Source organism: Artemia franciscana, chromosome 6 (genome assembly GCF_032884065.1).
Source record: "Artemia franciscana chromosome 6, ASM3288406v1, whole genome shotgun sequence".
NCBI lineage: Eukaryota > Metazoa > Arthropoda > Branchiopoda > Anostraca > Artemiidae > Artemia > Artemia franciscana.
In genome coordinates, this window is record NC_088868.1 from 26,218,790 (window position 1) to 26,242,346 (window position 23,557).

General features: G+C 34.8%; 1 long non-coding RNA gene across 1 annotated transcript in view; it reads left to right on the forward strand.

Annotated features, from left to right (window-relative positions):
* Positions 1–9,044: 9,044 nt before the first annotated feature.
* The window catches only part of LOC136028251 (uncharacterized), a 151,311-nt gene continuing 136,798 nt past the window's right edge, over positions 9,045–23,557 (forward strand). Inside the window, exon 1 of the long non-coding RNA XR_010617777.1 lies at positions 9,045–9,146. This is a non-coding gene — a long non-coding RNA (uncharacterized LOC136028251). The remainder of the gene's footprint in view (positions 9,147–23,557) is intronic.

Sequence of the window (23,557 nt, forward strand, 5' to 3'; positions counted from 1 at the left end):
ATGAATAGTGTTTAAATATTCTTCTTCAATTAACAAATGCCCACCTCAAAACTTCTATCACATGCATTTCGGGAAAATACAGATTGTGCGGATGTGTGTATTGGGGGGAGGGGGTATCCACCTTCCGAGCCCTCTGAATCTCGAAAAGGACACTTAGACTACTGCAAAGCAATCCAATGAGACCCTTCTGAAGTTTATTCGATCACCTTTCTAATTAAACCTTAAATTCCCACAGGGCATTGCTTACAACCCTTGCCTTGAAGGCTGTCGAGGTTTTTCATCCTCAAAGACACAATTTTCGCATTTTCAACTACGTTAAACAAAATAGCTACGTTAAAATTTTGATTTTCTGTGTTTTGAGAAACAGTGAGCGTGGGAGGGGATTAGTTGTTCTCCAATCTCTTTCGATTATTGAAAAAGGCACTAGCTTTTTCAATTTTCAATCGAGTGATCCGTTTTCGAAGTTTCTATGACAACTCCTTCGATATGAAGTGCCCTGGTCTAGACATAAAAATAAATAAATAATACATAGTGGTCAAATCGCTGTTTACTTAGGTAGCACTGTTGCAGTGGCTACGATAAAAGAAAACATGTATTATTCTTTTTTTTTAACATTGTAGTAGGAGGACTGATAGGGAAAGTAGTATTTATTCATTAGACAGCTACACTTTACAGTTAACTATATTCCAGTGATTGAAGACGTTGAAGGCAACAACGATATGTATCAATTTCGAGCACTATTTAGATTGTTTTTTTGTGGTTCAAAAATATCAGGCAAAACGACACTTTTAACAAAAAAAAATTAAAATCGTAATCAGATAGCTTTGGAAAAGCCTAAAAAAGCAAATTTTTATTCAAACCCTTTCAATTTTCAACGTATTTCTAAGTAAAAAAAAAGGGTAGCCAGCTTTTTTGACGATTTATGCACGAATTTTACGCAAAACTGCTACTTGCTCATGAATAATTCACGACTTCATTTTTTCTGCAGTCCATCCAAGGTCTTAGAAAAATTTTGAGTCATAGTTTAAATTGTATATAAATATTGAAAGAAATAATTTTTGTTTAGTTTAAATTAAAAAGATAATATCTTTTGATAAAAAAGTGACGTCACGACCAATTGGTTCTGTTGTATGATTTTGTTAAAACTGACATGTTGGTTTTGTTGCTTAACGTAGTATTTCTCAAACCTATATCATTTTTAATGCATCCCCTTCTCTTTATCAGAGTTTACCATGTGAGATCTGAGGTTAAGTTTTTCAATGTTTTGAAAGAAAACTACTATTTCCGGTCCCGTTTTAAGGGAATACAATATCTTCATATAATAACAGAGGATTTAATGGCTATTTTATACTGTTTGTGAATAAAAGAATTGAAGTTCAAGCAGTTTAGTAGTAATGATTAGTTCTTTCTTAAATTGTTAGAGGTCATTAAATATCGCGAATTAGATATAGAAAACTTCATATCGAATGATTTTTCTTTTTTTAAGTATTAATTATGATTAGGTGAAATTTTTCTGAGCTCAGTAAAAAGTAATTTACTAAGAATGTAGCACGAAGTCATGACGGCTGAATGTATTCAGTTGAATTTTAAGACCATGCTAAGGTGGATATTAATCGAAATTCTAGTACTTTTGTTGATTTTTAATATATTATTTTTTTTTTCTTTAAGCGGATATTTGGTTGGCTTGGCTTTAATGCTTCACTCAGTTTTTCATCTGTTCAACTTCTCTTTAGCACCACACTGTTTTTAATTATTTTCAAGAATTGAAAATTTCAACTGTTAATTTGTCTTTAAAAGCTATAAAAAAGTCAAAACAGTGCATCAAATTTAATACAATACGTTCTGGGGGCTTTATTTTTATATTTCTCTGTTTTAGTGTCCATAGTCTTGTTACAGAAGTATTTTACTTTCATCATACTTTGGTATATTTCATTAGGATAAACCTAACTTCACTTTTTGAGTATGGTGGCTACAATACACAAGTCCCTAAATTTCTCAAGTGATAATCATTAGGTTGAAAATGTTCAGTTTCATAAGTATCCTAAGTTAGGTCAGCTAAGTGAAAGGATAATTTATCTAAAATAAATTAAGCGGGTTTTCCATGTCAATGTGAATGGGACGAAAAAACAATGCGGACCCGGCACTAGCAGTTATTGGATTTTTTCGAAAGATAATGTAAGCAAATTGCAATAAAAAATTCAGCAAGATATCCAACGTTGTTTTCTTCTTTTTCAGCAGGTGGGGGCTTTTCAGTCGAGACTATTCAGCCCTTTTTCTTTTGACTTACTTTGTGAGACGGACAGAGCTACGGAGCTGATTTGTCTTATTCATCTTCTTTTCTTCTTCTTCTTCTTCAGCAGGCGGGAGCTTTCCAGTCGATATTATTCAGCCCTTTTTCTTTTGACTCACTCTGTGAGATCGACAGAGCTATGGAGCTGGTTTGTTTTATATAATTTGTATCTGCTCAGATTTCTTGTAGTATATCTTTTGATACTAGCAGTTGAATCATAAGAGTATATATATTGAGCTCTGTGCTCTCTGTGCAAGTATGGTCAGCGAGACTCTTTTTCGAAAGTCATTTCGCCCAATGTGCTCCTTCTTCTATAAAAACTCGCAAAAATATTGAGTTACATAATTGAAATTAGCGTTAAAGCCCATTTTAAGTGATACTTTCATGTTTAGCGCAACAAAATAACAAATGCATTGTAATTTTAATTACTTGACTTTGTCCCAGTTCTTCCTTAAGGCTTTGTTAGTATTATTTACTATTGTGCGAAAAATATTATTGAAAGACAGTTACAAAATACCCAAAACCTACGAAATTACTGAACTTTTGTTTATATACTACGGCTATATAGCTTACAGACATAAAAACTGAGGGAGCCTGGAAAATGGATGCAGTGTAAGGTTTTATTTTAAAGTGTTAAGTTCAGAAGAAGGCATTGCTAAGATTAGGAACAAATAAAGGATTAGAAACTTTCACATCCTTTGCCAAACTGTTTTATTTCATTCTGTCATTTAAAAAGTCTTATACTCATTTTTGAACTTATAGGATTGTCTATTGTGAGTACCAACTACAATTTTCGGAACGATGCGATTCAGGATTTTCAGGAGCTTTCCCTTGGTATTTCAACAGAATATTTTCTTGTGAAAGGTTTATCAAATGATTTCTTTTCTTCAAAAATCTAGCAGAAACCCTTGTACTTTAACTGGACGATAGGTGAGTAAATTTGTTAGATTATCCGGCCAAGTATCCTAGTCCGAATAAAAAATCTGACAAAAATTCAGCAACTTCTTCAGGATAAAACACGAACGCAGGGCTTCCGGATTAACTGTCTTGGAACTACTCTTCAGCGACAATGGGTGGTACAACTAATTTTAGTAGTGGTGGCCTAGCATTACCGTAAGGCAGTTTTGCCATATGTAGCATAATTATGCGGAACGTAGCATAATTAGGAGCCAAAAGCATCCAAGCATAATCCTGCTTAAGGTAGCATAATTGTAGTATAATCTAAGATGATCTAGAACAATTCATAACGTCACATCAATAAAACGAACACTAAAGATGGTTTATTAAATTTTTCGAACAAACTAAAGTAAAATTTTCGGCACAGCGACAGACTACTAACCATCTGGTATTTTTTTTTTGTTCTGATCATGTGGTCTATGGTCTATGGCAAAGAAAAGTGCAAGCAAAATATTTGAATTTAAAGACATGTGGTGATTGATTGGATTAGTGAAGATGATTGTTTGATCAAATTTTAAGATTTAGAGGGGTTTCATGTTGTTGTTGTTGGTGGTGAATGGTGAGAAAATTTTGCTTTGCAATTAGGCCTAGCCTTTTCAACCATAGGCAATCGTTCATGGTGCAAGAACTGGTTGATAGCTATTACACATCAGCTGACACCAGCTAGACACCAAACTATTGCCAAAACTCCAAAAGATTTTGTGAAAAACTTATGCTGATCAGATATTGTTTTCTAATCTACCAAAATCACTAGGTCACTAGGTGTCGTAGTGAACCGATTTCCAAGTCTCATGCCAAAACTCACAGATATTGACTCCCAGTGGTGCAAGCTACCATATGCTTTTAGTGACTCCGAAAAGATAGATATGAGCAAAATTACTAAAGACTTGATGTGGAGAAAATTACGCGAAATGAGAAACGTTACCGACGAAAGAGTTTTCCAGATCTGGCAGAACTCGCCGAGAGGGTGCTCTCCCTACGGCATTCAAACGCAGACTCAGAATTTTTTTTTTCTTGGATCAAAACGTGGAATAGTTTGAAGAAAAAAGGTATTGAAGCCATGCTGGTCACAAAATCACGACTAAGAACACAAGATACAGTTTGCTACAAATATGTCCCTACAGACAATCAGATCAAGATTTACAATTCCGATAACCTTTACGTAGCCACTCCACTTCCTGATCAAGAAGTCGAATCCGAAAGTGAAGATGAAGATGATCATTGAATATGAACCGCATTTTTCCTTCTTTTTTTAATGTATCTGACGTAAAATTTTTATGATGATGTAAGAAACTATGTTTTCAAATGCCACCAATCGCTTCGAGAAGAAAGATGACTTGCGAAAAAAGAAGAAAAACGTGATCCAAGATCCTTCCCCTGGACATAAAGAAAGCGTTTTTACGTATTTTCTATGTTATTTTACCTTTTTCTTTGCCTCTTTTGTTTATACCCCGCTTTTTTTCCTTAGCGGGTTAAGAATAAATTATTAGGCTATTATTATCAGCTTATAGGTAAAGGTAAATACGGCATTAGACTTTACAGTCCCTACCGGCGGTGCTGATCTCCGTTTCTTGGCCCTTCAGCCAGGAAGTACAATGGGGGGTTGGGGGCCAGCCATCCTGTGCTTGCGCACACCCTTCCTGTTTACCTTCCCCAGATTTCTCCAGGTACCCATTTAGAGCTGGGTCGACTCTGGCTAATCTTACAGAGTCACGCCACTGACCCCCGTCCCAACTGAAGAATTGGGTACACCGGGATTCGAACCCGCGTCCTTTCAGACAAAGGATCCCGAATCCAGCGCACCAACCAACTCGGCCAGGATACTCTATTCAGAACCTTTATTAAGATAAGACAGAGTTCGACTTGTCTTAACTGATCATCTTTTCGTGAAACCTGGGAAAATATAGAAGCGTAGCATAAATCTGTTTAAAAAAGCATGATTTTGGGCTCAAGGAAGCATAATCCACCCTCTCTGATTTGACAACACTGCTGTAAGGTAGGCTCATCAGAAGAAGAAAAATAAACCGTAAGCACTAAATAAAAATGGGTGCGTTTGTTTACTTGTCCGATTACTAATCTTATTAATCCAAGTGTTTTTTGACACACATATGACGTCAGAGGTCAGTCGGATTATCCCCACAAACGCTCAGGATTACTTGTCCGTGGGCTGGCACTTTATAACCCCCAAATAAAAAGATTATTTGAGGATTGTGACGTCAATGCTATATATTTTTTTAAATAGATAAACATGTGAAATCGTTAAGTCTAGAGAAAAGACAAGGAAACTGTAAATAATAGAAATAATCTTAGCTTTTCAGTGACCTGTAAGTAATATTATGCATATTTCTTAGTATCTAAAGGGTTTTTGGTGTTCTAGGCCTGTCTTGCATAGGCTAAGCTTCATAAGGAGTCAGAAGAAAAGTTTTTTGTTATTAAAAAGGTTGATTCCTAGGGAGGCAGCTATCACATTGGTGAGTTAGTCAAATGTTATTATATCAAACAGGCCTAGTTTCTAAACCATCCTATAATTATTAGTTGGAAAAAATTTAGAATGATTAGGCCAATACCTATAGCCTTTTATATAGTCTATATTTGTTGAGATTGCTATTTAAACTAGATTTTTAAGATACAGTAGGGGTAAAATTTTACTTTAGCTACTTTTGGCTATCTTTGAAAGAGGTTAGGCTAGGAAAATGAAACTTTCAGGAATGTGTCTACAGGCTAAAGTATTTCCCAGGAAGGTATTTTGAAGTACCTACTTCTACTTTTTTTCCCTCTAAAGGGTCCTGAAATTTTTGGGTGCCTTATTTTTTGGTTATCAGTTTCTTTTTGTCTGGCCTTAGTTCTTAATTATTCTGGCCTTAGACAACTCCTGTTGATTGAGCAGAACTTTAAGCCATAACACTGTTTTTTTCTAATTCTAGAAATAATCTTTAATGCCACCTCATTATAGGTTAAATATATGACTTATATTATTTATTCTCCATGAATTTTTGTTTTATTTGATTTCATTGATGTCAGTTGCTTTCTCTTAAAAATATATTTATTTTTTTACATTAAGCTTCTTCTTTTGTGAAAAAATTTGAACTGTTTTTCTTTTTATATATTGTATAAAATGTAAAGGAATACCTGGCCCTTCATTTCACAGATTCAACTGAAAGTATTTGAGGCATCTTACATCAAAATTCATTTGACACATTTTAATGTTTTTTTTTTTTAGATGACATAGGACACCATTAAAGTTTTGCATTTGCTTTGCTAAAAATTGTCTTAAAAAGTGCCAAGCTTAGAGAGTTATGTTAATATTTTTCTTGCTGATGAGTATAATTTTTTTAAAAATTCCTTCTGTTTAAAGCATTTTAGAGAGATTCTGAGCCAACCATGGGTTTTTATTATTTCAAAACCAGAATGTCACAAAACTAAGCATTAATATTGCTGATTGTACCTTAAGTAAATACAATCCCTGATGGAGTTTTGTTGATACCTGTTTAAAAATTTATTTGTCTTAATGAAATACATATTGTTTGTGGGACAGCAATGAGCAACTATGACTTGAGTTGTTTTTTTTTTGTTTTTCAATATTTTCTTTTTCCCAAATAATTTTTGTTCTCTGGTGACATTTCTGTTCCTTCCTAAGTGGCTGGCACTCTAGGTTGAGAATCCTTTATCCAAAGGGCACAGGTTTAATTTCTGGCATTAGCAGTTTATTTGGTTTGGGACAAAGGTCAGTGATGTAACTCTGTAAGTTCAGCCAGAATTGGCCCAAACTTAACAGGTTACCTAGAGAAATCTGGGGTCAGTAAGCAGGAAGGACATGCAAAAGCATAGGATGACTGGCCCCTAGCTTCCTATTGCACTTCCTGTCTAAAGGATTACCTGGTCATTTACTAGGCTTCTGACTTAGCCATAGGAGCTTTCTTTTAAACCCATTAAATATAAGTACAAAGGAAGAAATGTCAGTAAGGTGGTCCTTCCTTTTCCATGAATTTTTGGTGTACAGACAACAGTGTAGGTCATAAGAATTGGCTGGTGAATGTTTTGCAAGGTTTAAAAATTTAGGGCAATTGCTCAGGTTGGTAACTGAGCACAAAAGTAAAATTTTGTGAATGGTTTTTCTTTGTCAATGTTATACTTATGTCATGTCCAGAATTTTAAAGTTAATCTTCATTGTTTTTTTTTTTTATTTCCATGGCCCTAGGACTTTAGTGTATTAAAACCTACCTATGTCCATCCATTTTCTTTTAAACAGAGAGGAGTTCTATGTTTCCTAGCTTCAATAATTTTATATGCAATTTTGAGACCAGGGTTACAAAGTAGGTCAAAACTTGCAAGTGGAACTATGATATGACTAATTAATTTGTAAGAAATGTATATCAATTTAAAGATTAAAAATTATGTAGAAAACAAACAAGACAAATAAATAAAAGTATCCCTTTACAACCATTTAATTAAGTGTAACAAATGTAGATTATCCCTAAGATTGAAATGAACAAAGCTTCAATTATGAATCTGTTTTCTTTAAACAGACTGAAGGGACAAACCTCCAAGCTATGACAAATTCAATCTCACTTTTGATCTCTTTCCTTTTCAATAGGAACTTTCTTTGGATTTTTTTTCTTTCAACCAAGTAAAAACAGTAGGGAGATGATCAGGTATAAGTGACCTTCCACTAAGCCTACATACCCAGGGGAAAATTGTGCATATTAACAAGAAACAAGGGTAAAACTGGTGCAAACAGTATTACTGGCTTTCATATAAAGTGAATATACCACTTGATGCCTTCTTATATGCTCTTTACAAATATAATGATTTCTTCAACTGCAAATTCAGATTTAAGCACTTTTTCACCTCTTGACCACTTAAAAATGACCTATAAATGGAGTCCTTACAAATCTGTAATAGTTTAGAAACAAATTTGGGCTATATATTTGCATATCAGGGGGGTGGGGGTAAAGCATAGCATATATTATATACGTAAACTAACCATTGCTGTTTTTTTTCTAATGTGTTTGTGCACATCAAATTTTAATGAAAAGAGAAATCACCAGTGCAACAGCACACACATAAAAAAATTCAAGCAATGGTTAGTTTACATATTTAATATATGCTACACTTTACCCCCACCCCCTGATGTGCAAATATATAGCCCAAATTTGTTTCTAAACTATTACAGATTTGTAATGACCCCATATATAGGTCATTTTTAAGAGGTCAAAAAGTGTCTAAATCTGAACTTGCGGTAGAAGCAATTATTATATTTGTAAACAGCATTACAAAAGGCATCAAGTGGTATATTCACTTTATATGAAAGCCAGTAATACTGTTTGTACCAGTTTTACCTGGTGCAAACATAAATAGGTAACAGAAAAAGTGAAATTTAGTGTAAATGACAATCAGGAACTGGATCAAGGGGGCCAAAAACAGGGCTATATAATTGGAGTTCAAAGAACGTGGTGCTTTTTAGTGAAAAAAAAAAAAAAACACTTCCCTGGCTAATTTAGGACTTTGAATTAATTAGCCTACCAAAATTTTCCTATCCTATGCAATTGAAATAATTTTCCCTTTTCAGAGCATTAAGACAATTTATCACAATAAAAAATATCCAAAGCATCTTGAATGGAATGACTTAAAAATGCAAATGACAACCACAATTTGAAATCTTACAATTAAACTTCTGGCCACACAAATTGTAAATCTTGCCGTTTTAAGTGACACGTGGCCAGACAAGTATTTGTTGCTATCTTTTAGGGGTTAAACCTCGATTAGTAAAAATCCCATTGGACAAGTAAACAAACGCACCCAATGTTTTTGTGTTAAAAAGGTGAAAGTCAAGTCTTCATTACACTGTGTCTATTTTCTACAATTAATGGCTAAGTGGAAAATAAAGACTATCTGAAAGGTATTTGAATCAAGAAAATTTGAGCTAGGCTGTTTCAATGTGCCTTTAGTTAGCCTACTTTTACAGGTTTTTCCCTTTGTCCAAATAAAAATATATTAGCTAACAATCTTCTTTTCCAAAAAGGGTAAAATTCTAGTTAATTGACTTCTTGCTATCTTGGAAAGGGTTTAGGTTAGGAAAATAAAACTTTCAGGGTCTACAGGCTAAAGTGTGTCCCAGGAAGGTATTTAAAGTACCCACCTCCAGTCCTCTCCCTCTAGAGGGCCGTGAAATTTGCCCAGGTAAAATTCTAGTTAATTGACTTCTTGCTATCTTGGAAAGGGTTTAGGTTAGGAAAATGAAACTTTCAGGGATGGGTCTACAGGCTAAAGTATGTCCCGGGAAGGTATTTTAAAGTACCCACCTCCACTCCTTCTCCCTCTAGAGGGTCCTGAAATTTGCGGGACACCACCCTTTGACAAATGGAAAAACACAGCATGTAAGCCTATATAAAAAGGTACTATCCAATCTCTCTATAAATACAAATATTTTTGCCATCTAGTTGGATAATTTGGCAATCTCTATAGCAATCTTTAAATTTGTCAACTAGTTCACAAGAAAATTTGCCCCAGAAAACTATTCCTTTTCCAACTAGTTGACCACTAATTCCTCCCCAGCAACACTTTCTTTCCAACTAGCTAGAAACAAACATTGCCCCAGAAACACTTCCATTAACCATCTAGTTGGCAAGTAACTTTTCCCCAGAAAAAATTTTATTAACCAACTAGTTGATGAAAAACTTTTCCCCAGAAAACTATTCCTTTTCCAACTAGTTGACCACTAATTCCTCCCCAGCAACACTTTCTTTCCAACTAGCTAGAAACAAACATTACCCCAGAAACACTTCCATTAACCATCCAGTTGGCAAGTAATTTTTCTCCAGAAAAAATTTTCTTTTTCAACTAGCTAGAAAAAGCTGTCACCCCAGAAACTCTTCTGTTAACCATCTAGTTAGCAAGTTACTTACCTGGTCTCAAAGTGAGATTGAATTTTTCAAAGCTTGGAGGTTTGATCCTCCCATCTATTTAAAGAAAACAGGTGCATAATTGATATTTTCATCTTTTCTATCTTGCATTTTATTAGCAAAGGCCTAAATGCTATTTGTTCCTTTATTCATCTGTCTTGTTTCTTTTCTTTATGTAAGGATGTTTTTGTCTCAGTTTTGATACTCTTTTTTTTTTTTACAAATGATCTATACTAGAAGGTGAAGTGCCTATACTATTTCCCCCACAAAGTACAAGCCACTATGCCACTCTTATTAATAGAATAGGAAATGTAGTTTCAGCTTCAAACCTTGCATGGATATAGTTATGATTTAAGTGGAATAAATAAAGAAATTGCATGGAGATTATGCACTTGCATCTCCAGATAGCCAATCAAGAAGAAGAAGAAGTTTTTCTGAAGAAAAGTTTGTATCCAAGTAGGTTTCACAGTAGGGCAAAGTTTTTCATCTACTAGTTGGTTAATAAAATTTTTCTGGGGAAAAGTTACTTGCCAACTGGATGGTTAATGGAAGTGTTTCTGGGGCAATGTTTGTTTTTAGCTAGTTGGAAAGAAAATGTTGTCTGGGAGAAATTACTTGCCAACTAGTTGGAAAGTAAGTCTGGCCTGGGAGAAATTACTTGCCAACTAGTTGGAAAGTGAATATTTTTCAGGGGCAAATTTTTTTTGTCAACTAGTTGACAAATTTGATTACTGTTGGGATTATAGGCCTATAGCAAAGCTGATTATTAAGGCTGTAACATTTAACTAGGCTTGTAAAAATTTTAAATGATGGTCTTTTCTCTATCTTGAAAAGTAGTTGAGCTTGCTAAATTATTTTCTAAGAGATGGATCTAGGGTTCAACAATGGCGTCAGTTGACTGGGAATTCCCCCAGAATTTGAAAAATACTTTAGGGTTTTTTTTTTTAATTAGAATTTATCTATTTTGGGACATCCATCAAAGAAACAAAAACAACCCCCTAGATTTTAGAACTGCACTTAGCAATGGGTAAAATATATTGTGGTCACTAAAAACTTTGACAATCTTACATATTTTACCATTATTAATTTGTAAAAAAAAAATGTGATCCAGACATTTAACATTGAATTCACCAAAAAAGACCCATCCTTTAGACACACTAAAGGTTAGATAGTAATGAAAAAGCTTCGATTACAACTTTTAAAAGGAGTAAGCCTCATAGCTTCTAGAAATTTAACCATACCTTCAGACTAAGAGATCCTGAAGCAGGTCAAAATCTTGAAAATGAGCTTCTAGTGTAGGTAATTTGTAAAAAAAAAAGAGCATCAAAAGTGAGATAAAAACATTCTTACATACAGAAAAGAAACAGACAGATGAATAAAGCAACATATAGCACTTATGCTAATAAAATGCAAAACAGGAAAGTTCACTAGATGGTTAACAAAAGAGTTTCTGTGGCATTGTTGTTTGCAAACTAGATAGTTAACAGAATTGTTTCTGGGGCAACAACTTTTTCCAGCTAGTTGGAAAAGGAAATATTTTTTTGGGTCAAAGTTTTTCATCAGCTAGGTGGTTAATAAAAACATTTCTGGGGAAAAGTTACTTGCCAACTAGATGGTTAATAAAAGTGTTTCTGTGGCAATGTTTGTCTATAGCTAGTTGGAAAGACAGTGTTTCTAGGGAAAAATTACTTGTCAACTAGTTAGAAAAGGAATAGTTTTCTGGGGCAAATTTTCTTGTGAACTAGCTGACAAATTTGAGTATTGCTATAGAGATTGCCAAATTATCCAACTAGATGGCAAAAATATTTGTATTTATAGGGAGATTGGATAGTACCTTTTTATATAGGCTTACATGCTATTTTTTTCCATTAGTCAAATGGTGTACATCCGTAAAATCCTAGTCTATAAGGTTTAAAGATATGTAAATACACTTCCTAAATTTTGATAAGAAAAACATTGATATGGTTCAGAATTGTACTCAAATACATGAATTGTGTTTTCAGAACAAAAGGCAAAGAAAAAGCAACTGGTAATTAAAATTAAGGTAACATGTTGTTTAGTCAAAATTTAAATTGGTGAACCTGTCATGTAGTCAAATTAAAGCAAGTGGAGGTTGGTACTTTAAAATACCTTCCTGAGATATACTTTAGCCTGTTGAACTATCCTCAAAAGTTTCATTTTCTTAATCTAACCCCTTTCAAAGATAGCAAGAAGTTGCTAAACTAGAATTTTACTGAAGAGAGGGCCCTTGTTATTATCCTCACATTGCATCATTTAGTAGGGTAAACCCACCGGTTGTCGGTCACAGACTAAATCCCGGGCAGAATCTTTGATTGGATTGCAACATGCCCAATACTCGGTCTCTCGAGCACCCAATACTCAGTCTCTCAAGTCAGAGACTTGCTTTTTCTGAGTCACTTCCGAAAAACCTGTTTAGATATTCTTTGCTGAGATCTATGACTCAGGCTCTTTGTCTGGTTATTAGACATTTTAATGTCTTGAAATTTGTTATTTTAAATTCGATTTTCAGAGAGAAAATAGTGGATCCAGGTTTTTTTTTGGGGGAGGGCATAATAGGTTGCTTAGATAAACTTGCAAACAAAAAAATGCCCGCAAAATAAAGGGAACCTCAACAATTATGCGTTGTAGGGTAGAGGAAATAGTCTAAAGTATTAAAGAGTTTGGCCTTTATTTTAATGTTTTAAGATGAACAGAGGAGGTGATATGTTGTATAATGCGGAGCTTTGATTAGATGAAAATAGGCAGTAAAGTGGCCATCATTTCTCACAAAAACTTAAATTAATAAATTTTGCGCTTCTCATGCATTTATTTTCTATTATACAAATTCGCTAAAAAACTACTAGGCTGTGTTGTAAAAGCCATCCCTCTTTGCAAAACAAGCAAACCCAAAAAACCAAAACAGACTACCAAAAAAGTAATGATAGGCCTATCAATTTCTTTGCCTTAGTGCCATAGCAAGACAGACTCAAAAACAAATTTTTGACAGTAAAAAGAAGTTATGATTTTAATTTCTCCTCCTTGTTACTACAAAATGAAGATCTTCGCATTGCAGTTGGCTTTTGCAGTAATACGGACAGATTCCGTTGATAAACCTAAATTTAATTAAATAACTTTTGGCGGTATGCGACATTAGTAAAACTTAACAAAGACCGCACAAAGTGACTAAAATCTTCTTTCAAACTGGTTTACAAAAAAAAAAAACAGTCTTAATATTGAAAAATTTATGAAAAACTCAACTATTAAAAATCAATTACAAAGAAAAATTACTTTCGTCCAGGCCCAAACCAGAGCAAGCAGTCCCAACCAAAAATACAACATCATGTCATGGGGGGGTGTGCTCCCGTGCCCTCCTTGGATCCACCCCTTTTCTGAATGAAAGATTTAGCTGTCATTTGAAGACTGGGCTGCTTTGAGGTGAAGACGCTCACATGAGTGAATTTCAAATGCTTAAAACAAATTTAATCAAACAGTTTACGGTAACAAATTGTAGTAAGGAGCGACCCGGCTCAATAATAACCGAAACTCTTAAAAACGGAATTTTATATACCAGTAGTTACAACGAAATAATCGAATTTTAATGCTGATTTTAAATATATAAGTTTCATCAAATTTAGTTATACCCATCAAAAGTTACGAGACTGAGAAAATTTGCCTTATTTTAGAAAATAGGGGAAAACACCCCTTAAGAGTGATAGAATCTTAACGAAAATCACACCATCAGATTCAACGTATCAGAAAACCCTATAGTAGAAGTTTCAAGCTACTATCTACAAAAATGTTGAATTTTGTTTTTTTTTGCCGTATTTTTTTCCAGGGGTGATCGTATCGACCCAGTGGTCCGAGAATGTCGCCAGAGGACTCATTCTGGCGGAAATTAAAAGTTCTAGGGCCTTTTTTAAGTGACCAAAAAAATGGAGGGCACCTAGGCCTCCTCCCACGCTCATTTTTTTCCTAAATTCACCGCATCAAAATTCTGAGATAGCCATTTTATCCAACTTAGTCGAAAAACCTAATAACTATGTCTTTGAGGACGACTTACTCCCCCATAGTCCCCGTGGGAGGGACTGTAAGTTACAAACTTTGACCAGTGTTTACATGTAGTAATGGTTTTTGGGAAGTGTATTGACGCTTTCAGGTGAATTTTTTGGTTGGGGGAGGTTGAGCGATTTTGGGGAAAAGTTTCCATGGGGGAAGAGAATTTCCATGAAGGGGGCGCAGAATTTTCCAGCATTTAAAAAATATGAAAAACTTTTCAACTGAAAGTAATGAGGAGCATTAAAACTTAAAACGAACAGAAACTATTACGCATATGAGGGGTTCACTTCCTTCTAATACCTCGCTCTTTACGCTAAAGTATTTTTAGTATTTTCAACTATTTATTCTACGGTCTTTGTGATTCAGGGGCCATTCTTAAGGAATTGGGACACAATATAAGCTTTAGTATGAAGAGCGAGGTATTCACGAGGGGGCGAACCCCCTCATATAAGTAGTAAAAACATACGAATATAGAAGTTCGTTACGTAAGTTAATTCGTAAGTTACAAAAACGTTCGTAAATAATTAAAAGTTCTAGTTGCCTTTTTAAGTAGCCGCAAATTGGAGGGTAACTAGGCCTCCTCTGCTCCTTTTTCTCTAAAATTATCCGACCAAAACTATGAGAAAAACATTTAGCCAAAAAAAAAAAAAATATAGGCAAATTTCGTTTTAATTATTCCAGTGTGGAGAGCCAAAATCAAAACATGCTTTAATTCAAAAACGTTCAGAAATTAAATAAATAAAAAACAAGTTTTTTTTAACTAAAAGTAAGGAGCGATATTAAAACTTAAAACGGACAGAAATTACTCCGTATATGAAAGGGGCTGTTCTCTCTTCAACACCCCGCTCTTTACGCTAAAGTTTTTTAATGTTTTAAAAAATGGAGTGGAGAGAAAGCGTCAAACTTTAGCGTAAAGAGCGGGATATTGAAGAGAGAACAGCCCCTTTCATATATGGAGTAATTTCTGTTCGTTTTAAGTTTTAATGTCGCTCCTTACTTTCAGCAAAAAAAATGTTTTTTTATTTAATATATCTTAAAACCATATAACAAATGTATCTTCACAAATTTAGGAAACATCCAATGCGCTAATTCAGCCACATCAAGGAGTTCTCGCCACCTGCCAATGATCTATCTTGAAGATGCAATTAAAGAGATTTAAACGAGAAATAAAACCTAGTAAGAGCTGGCTCGACAACTTATGGTTGATAGTATATCTTCCAACTTAAAAAGAACAGAAAATATTCTGTATATGAAATGGATTGTCCCTCCCTCATCGCCCTGCTTTTTACGGTAAAACTTCGTATAAGAATTCTAGCAAATTCCCTTGGTGTTAAGTTTCTCCTGAAAATTTCACCCCCTAGAAACTTCCCTCTCATTGGAAATTCTCCCCGTGAAAAATTTTACTAGCAGAAAATCTCCCCCACTCATAAAATGTATGTATACTTCCCTATAAAAGACTACGTAAGCAACAGACAAAATGTATGACTTAGACATATTCCCAGGAGGATCGTGGTGTTACGGCAAAACTTCGTGTAAGAATTCTAGCAAATTCCCCTGGTGTAAAATTTGTCATGAGAAATTTACCCCCTAGTAACTTACCTGCCATGGGAAATTCTCCTCGCAAAAAATTTCACTTGCAGAAAATACTCCCGCATTCAAAAAATGTATGTATACTTCCCTGTAATAGGCTACGTAAGCGACGGGCAAATTTAATAACTTAGACCTATTCCCAGAAGGATCGTGGTATCTCGAAAGGTATAATTGTTCGGCCTTTCAACTATTCTGAACAAAAAAATACTTCTACTACTAACAAATTACCGCAGCACCAAGCCCTCTGAGGCCAACACGGCTAAGCTCAGTCCTCTTCCAATCCAATATATTCAAAACGTCCCTCTTTACACTCTCCCAGAAAATTCCCATTTCATTTAAAGCTTTCTTTATGAAATCCTCCCACCCCAACCGTGGATGACCAGCTTTCTGCTTAGCCCTAGACCGCTGGTCAAAAAGGACAATCGTCGGTAATCTGTCATCCTTCATCCGCAAAGCGTGCCCTAGCCATCTTAACCTTTCTCTCATTAGAGCCATAGAAAGCAGGATGCTATCTCAAAATTTTGATTGGACTATTCAGATAAAAAAAATTCTAGTTGTTGATTCCTTCCAGAATTCTTTTTGCATAGGCTACGAATCCACCTCAAAAATAGCCTACTTATATTTGAAGAAAGATCTGTTTTCACTCAAGTTAATTACCCTATTTATTTATCTGACGGTTCAATGAGAGCTGGGATGTTTTGACATTAAAATGCACTGTTGTGAATCATCTCCCTGTCTAAGTACGAAACAATCAGATAACTAATCGCCTCGCGGGTGATATCCTATTGAATATTTTAAACCCAACAAGGAACCAAATAATTGCACATGAAACGACAACAGTAGCTTGTTGTCATTTCCTAGGTTAATTGAAATTCATTTGTTTAGCCTGAAACTTTGTGAAATTTTTAATTTCCCAATGGTTTCTTGGGATTTCTGGCAAAAATAGGACGTTTATTAAGAATTAGATACATTTGTGAAGCCTTTTTTGGGGGATTTTACAGCATGCAATTATCCGGTCAAGTCACTGCCCAATTATTAATACGTTTTCTGTCCAACTTTTTACCCTCTTTGAAGTAATTAGCAATTGTACTGTTGTTGTTTTTTTGTAAAGAGAGTTTGCTTTCCACGGCAAAATAGAATTATCCTTGATACTAGGGCGTTTATCCCCCCTTTTCAGGATAAAGTACAGCTTTTATGGATCAATTTTGGAAACTATTATTTTTTATTAAAATCTACGTTTTTGCATTAGGAGAACTACCCCCTGCAACACCCATATCGCACTGTTAACCCTAAAATTTACCTTTCAGTGGGATATAATAGATTAATCACTGATTCTAAATCGCTATGAACACAACCTGAGCCTAAAACGTACTTTTGAGGCTCCAGTCTTCTTCCCCCCATCCGCTACAATACTACAAATTAAAGTTAATCTGTATTTTCCGATATACGTGCTTTTTGCATTACTAAATAAAAAATTGCTACTTTATATCTGCTGTTTCGAGGTTCCCCCCCCCCCCCGAAAAAAAATTTCTTGCGTATGTGCCTGCTATATATATATATATATATATATATATATATATATATATATATATATATATATATATATATATATATATATATATATATATATATATATATATATATATATATATATATATATATATATATATATATATAAATCCTCCCCATATTCCCCATGAATCCCCATATTTCTTCATGAAATCCTCCCACACCAACCGCGGATGACCAGCTTTCTGTTTAGCCCTAGACGGCCAGCCAAAAAGGACTGTATTTGGTAATAATTCATCCTTTTTCCACAAAGCGTGCCCTAGCCATCTTAACCTTTCTCTCATTACAGCCATAGAAAGCAGGATGCTATCTCAAATTTTGGATTGAAACATTCTGATAAAAAAAATTCTAGCTGTTAATTCCTTCCATATTTTTTTTTGCATAGGCTACGATTCCAACTCAAACATAGGCCAGTCTTGTAGCATACTTATATTTGAAGAAAGATCTGTTTTCGCTTAAGTTGTGATCCTTTTTAAGATCATGAGGGATCCCAACGTGCGACAAATATTTTCGGGAAATCGGAAAATCAGAAAATCCGATATATATATAAATATATATATATATATATATATATATATATATATATATATAATATATATATATATATATATATATATATATATATATATATATATATATATATATATATATATATATATATATATATATATATATGTATATTTTTCTATTCATTTTTACAAGCTAGAAAAAAAAATTTCTTAGAAAAACAAGTTAGAAAAACAGTCCCCTCCCTCCAAAAATTTCTCCAACACAAAGACGTTTAAAGTATAAAACGTGTGAGATCCAACGTTTAATGTATAAAAAATTTTATGGTCAGGGGAAGTGGGATACGTGAGAGGATGTTTCTATGGGTGAATTTACCACAGGGAAGAGCATTTTCATGAAGAGTTGCTGGATTTTACAGCATTATTTAAAAAAAAAAACATTTTTGGTTACTTTTTAAGTAACCAAAAAAAAATCGGAGGGAATCTAGGCCCCCTTCCACGCTCATTTTTCTCCCAAAGTCAACGGATAAAAATTTTGAGATAGCCATTTTGTTCCGCATAGTCGAAAACCATAATAACTATGTCTTTGGGGATGACTTACCATATCTACGTCTTTGGGGAGGAGCTGCAAGTTACAAACTTTGACCAATGTTTACATACAGTAATGGTTATTGGGAAGTGTACCGACATTTTCAGGGGAATTTTTTTGGTTTGGGTGTGGGGTTCAGGGGAGGGGGCTATATAGGAGGATCTTTCCTTGGAGGTATATTTCATTGGGGAAGAGAAATTCAATGAAAATGGCGCATTATTTTCTAGCATTACTATTAAAAAAAAAAAAACAACAATGAAAATATAAACATGAAAAATTTTTTTCAATTGAAAGTAAGGAGAAGCATTAAAACTTAAAACGAACAGAGATTATTACGCATATTAGGGGTTCTAAAAATACTTTAGCACAAAGAGCGAGGTATTTAGGAGGAGATAAATACTTCGCTCTTTATGCTAAATTATTTTTAGTAATTTCAACTATTTATTCTACGGCCTTTCTGATTCAGGGGTTATTCTTAAAGAATTGGGACAAAACTTAAGATTTAGTGTGAAGAGCGAGGTATTAACGAGGGGACAAATCCCCTCATATATATAATCAAAAATATAAGAATATAAAAGTTTGTTACGTAAGTTAATTTTTAAGTTACGTATATGTTTTACAAATAAAAACGTTCGTTAAAAATTAAAAGTTCTAGTTGCCTTTTTAAGTAACCGAAAAATTGGAGGGCAACTAGGCCTCCTTCCCCACCCCTCATTTCTCAAAATCGTCTGATCAAAACTAAGAGAAAGCCATTTAGCAAAAAAAAAAATTAATATGCAAATTATATTTTAATAATTTATGTATGGAGAGCCAAATTCAGACATGCATCAATTCAAAACTTTCAGAAATTAAATAAAAAAAAAATAAGTTTTTTGAAATGAAAGTAAGGAGCGACATTAAAACTTAAAACGAACAGAAATTACTCCGTATATGAAAGGGACTTTTCCTCCTCAACGCCCCGCTCTTTACGCTAAGGTTTCTTACTGTTTTAAAAAGTAGAGTTAAGAGAAAGGGTCAAACTTCAGCGTAAAGAGCGAGGCATTGAGGAGAAAAAGCCCTTTCATATGCGGAATAATTTCTGTTCGTTTTAAGTTTTAATGTCGCTCCTTGCTTACCGTTACAATAAACTTTTTTTTTTAATTTAATATTCAATGAGATCCCAGTGGTCGATTCTTCTCGGCGAGTTTATTTATATTTGGTTATATTGATGTTAATGATAGTCGAAGATCACCCCTTTTCACAATGTCAAGTCTATTGCGATCTCTTGATAACATTTGAGAAACACGACTAAATGCCGCTTCAACAAGATAAGACGTAGGAAAAGCAATAACGTAGAACTGCGCTTTATCCCAGAGCAAAGGGTACTTTGTAGCAATGTCGGTTGTTTTCCATATATTGTACTTTTCACCTTTGAATTTTGCATGCATTATTTCATCACTTTGTATTTCGTTGAGGGGTACTTTTTTTGGGTACTTAAAAAGGCAACTAGAACTTTTAGTTTTTACGAACGTTTTCATTAGTAAAAGATATACGTAACTTACGAATTAGCGTACGTAACAAACTTCTATGTTCGTATGTTTTTATTACGTATATGAGAAGGTTCGCCCACTCGTCAATAATTCTTTGCATTAAAGCTTAAATTTTGTCCCCTGAATCACAAAGGCCGTAGAATAAATAGTTGAAATTACTAAAAATCCTTTAGCGTAAAGAGTGAGGTATTTGGAGGAGGTGAACCCCTTAGATGCGTAATATTTTCTGTTCGTTTTAAGTTTTAATGCAACTCCACACTTCCAGTTGAAAAAAAACTTTTTCATATGTATTTTCTCATTGTTTTTTTAAATAATGCTAGAAAATGCTGCGCCCCCTTTATGGAAATCTTCTTCCCCCATGACAAATTCCTCCATGGAAAATTTCCCCCACATAGTCCCCTCTTCTCAACCCCCTCCCTCCCGACCAAAAAATCCCCTGAAAACGTCTCTACATTTCCCAATAACCATTAATATATGCAAACACTGGTCAAAATTTGCAACTTGCAGCCCCTCCCACAGGGACTGTGGGGGAGTAAGTCGTCCTAAAAGACATAGTTATAAGGTTTTTTGACTATGCTGAATAAAATGGCTATCTCATAATTTTGATCCGACTACTTTGGGAAAAAATGAGGGTGGGAGGGGGCCTAGGTGCCCTCTGATTTTTTTGGTCACTTAAAAAGGGCACTAGAAATTTTCATTTCCGTTCGAATGAGCCCTCTTGCAAAATTCTAGGACCACTGGGTCGATACGATCACCCCTGGAAAAAAAAAAAAAAAACAAAAAAAATAAACAAACAAATAAACACGCATCCGTGATTTGTCTTCTGGCAAAAAATGCAAAATTCCACATTTTTGTAGATAGGATCTTGGAACTTGTACCATAGGGTTCTCTGATACGCTGAATCTGATGGTGGGATTTTCATTAAGATTCTATGACTTTTAGGGGGCGTTTTACCCTATTTTCTAAAATAGGGCAGATTTTCTCAGGGTCGTAACTTTTGATGGGTAAGTCTAAACTTGATGAAACTTATATATTTAAAATCAGCATTCAAATGAGATTCTTTTGATGTAACTATTGGTATCAAAATTCCGTTTTATAGAGTTTTGGTTACTATTGAGCCGGGTCGCTCCTCACTACTGTTCGTTACCACGAACTGTTTGATTCTTTAAAACTGTTATATATAAATTATTTTCATTATATTAAGCTACAATATATGTATGTTATTGCATGTTACATTGTTGTAAATAAAATTTTTAGGGTACGTTATTGGTCGAAAATATACCATTGAAAATAATTGAAGAGGCGCCATTAAAGGCCATAATTAAAGATTTCCGCCTCCCCCCCTAATGATACTGGATCCGGTCGGGATTTAAAATAAGAGATCTGAGTTTTGAGGTCCTTCTAAATACGAAATCTCAGTAAGATACGATCACTCTTTCGTAAGTTAAAAATACCTCAATTTTTCTAATTTTTTAGAATTAACCCCCCCCCCAAACTAAGAGCTATGAGACATGACATCCTTCTAAAAATCAAATTTCATTAAGATCCGATTATCTATTCGTAAGATAAAAATAACCCAATTTTCACGTTTTCCAAGAATTCCGGTTTCCCCCTCCAACTCCCCCCAATGTCAGAGGATCTCGTCGGAATTTAAAATTAGAACTTTAAAGCACAAGATCCTTCTAAATATCAAATTTCATTAAGATCTGGTCACCCTTTCGTAAGTTACAAATACCTAAATTTTCAAAATTACCCCCCCCCCCCAATTCCACCAAAGACAGCAGATCCGGTCCGATTATGTCAGGCACATTAGACAGGTTTCTATTCTTCCCATCCAGTTTCATCCTGATCTCACCGCTTTAAGCATTTTCTGAGATTTCCGGTCCCCCCACTGCCCCCCTCCCCAATTACACTTGATCCGGTTGAGATTTAAAATAGGGGATCTGAGTTACACGGTCTTTCTAAATATGAAGTTTCATGAAGGTCCGATCACTAATTCGTAAGTTAAAAATACGTAATTTTTCCTTATTTTTCATAATTACCCCCCCCCCCGCCAATAGGGCGAATCCGTTCCAATTATGTAAATCACGTATGTAAGACTTCTGCTTATTTTTCCCACCAAGTTTCATCCCGATCCTTCCAATTTAAGCGTTTTCCATGATTTTAGGTTCCCCCACCCCAAACTTCCCCCAATGTCACCAGATCCGGTCAGGATTTAAAATAAGAGCTTTGAGACAGGATATCCTTCTAAATATCAAATTTCGTTGAGATCTGATCACCCGTTCGTAAGTTAAAAATACCTAATTTTTTCAAATTTTTCAGAAATACCCCCCCCCCTCCCACAACTACCCCAAAGAGAGCGGATCCGTTCCGTTTATGTCAATCATGTATTTAGGACTTGTGTTTATTTTTCCCACCAAGTTTCATCCCGATCCCTCCACTCTAAGTGTTTTCCAAGTTTTAGGTTTCCCCCTCCCAACTCCCCCCTAATGTCACCAGATCCGGTCGGGATTTAAAATAAGAGCTCTAAGACACGATATCATACTAAACATCGAATTTCATTGAGATCTGATCACCCGTACGTAAGTTGAAAATACCTCATTTTTTCTAATTTTTCAGAATTAATCCCCCCCCCCCCCAACTACCCCAAAGAGAGCGGATCCGTTCCGATTATGTCAATCATGTATCTGGGACTTGTGCTTATTTTCCCATCAAGTTTCATCCCGATCCCTCCACTCTAAGTGTTTTCCAAGATTTTAGGTTTCCCCCCTCCAACTGCCCCCCAATGTCATCAGATCCGGTCGAGATATAAAATAAGAGCTCTAAGACACAATATCATTCCAAACATCAAATTTAATTAAGATCCCATCACCCGCTCATAAGTTAAAAATACTTCATTTTTTCTATTTTTTCCGAATTAACCGGCCCCCAGTCCCCCCCCCCCAGATGGTCAAATCGGGAAAACGACTATTTCCAATTTAATCTGGTCCGGTCCTTGATACGCTTGCTAAATTTCATCGTCCTAGCTTACCTGGAAGTGCCTAAAGTAGCAAAACCGGGACCGACAGACAGACCGACAGAATTTGCGATTGCTATATGTCACTTGGTTAATACCAAGTGCCATAAAAAAGAAAAACAGTGAAAGTGCACCAGAATATATCTTGAGGAGCCCGGGGTCCCCCACTCCCCTAAATCCGCAAGTGGTTACTGGAACTATTACTGTAACTAAATTGTTATTGTGTAACGTATGCAAGAAACTTTAACAAAAAAACGAACCTAACAGAAAGGTAACTTTATAGAAAAGAAACTTAAGCGAGCAGAAATTACTACAAACAGTTTAGAAACTAAACTAAATAAACTATTGGCAAAAATGAGTGCTAAATTATTTCAAAAACCGACTGTACAGGAATCTACACTGTTCCATGGTGCTCTTTGAGGTTTTCAAAGAAGAAAAAGTCGAAAAACTAATACACAAGTTCTAGCCTAATTTCTGAAAATACCCAAAAAAGTTGTTCCACAAACCTCCAAACTGTGGCCATAACATAATTCTATTAGTAAATTCTCTCAGA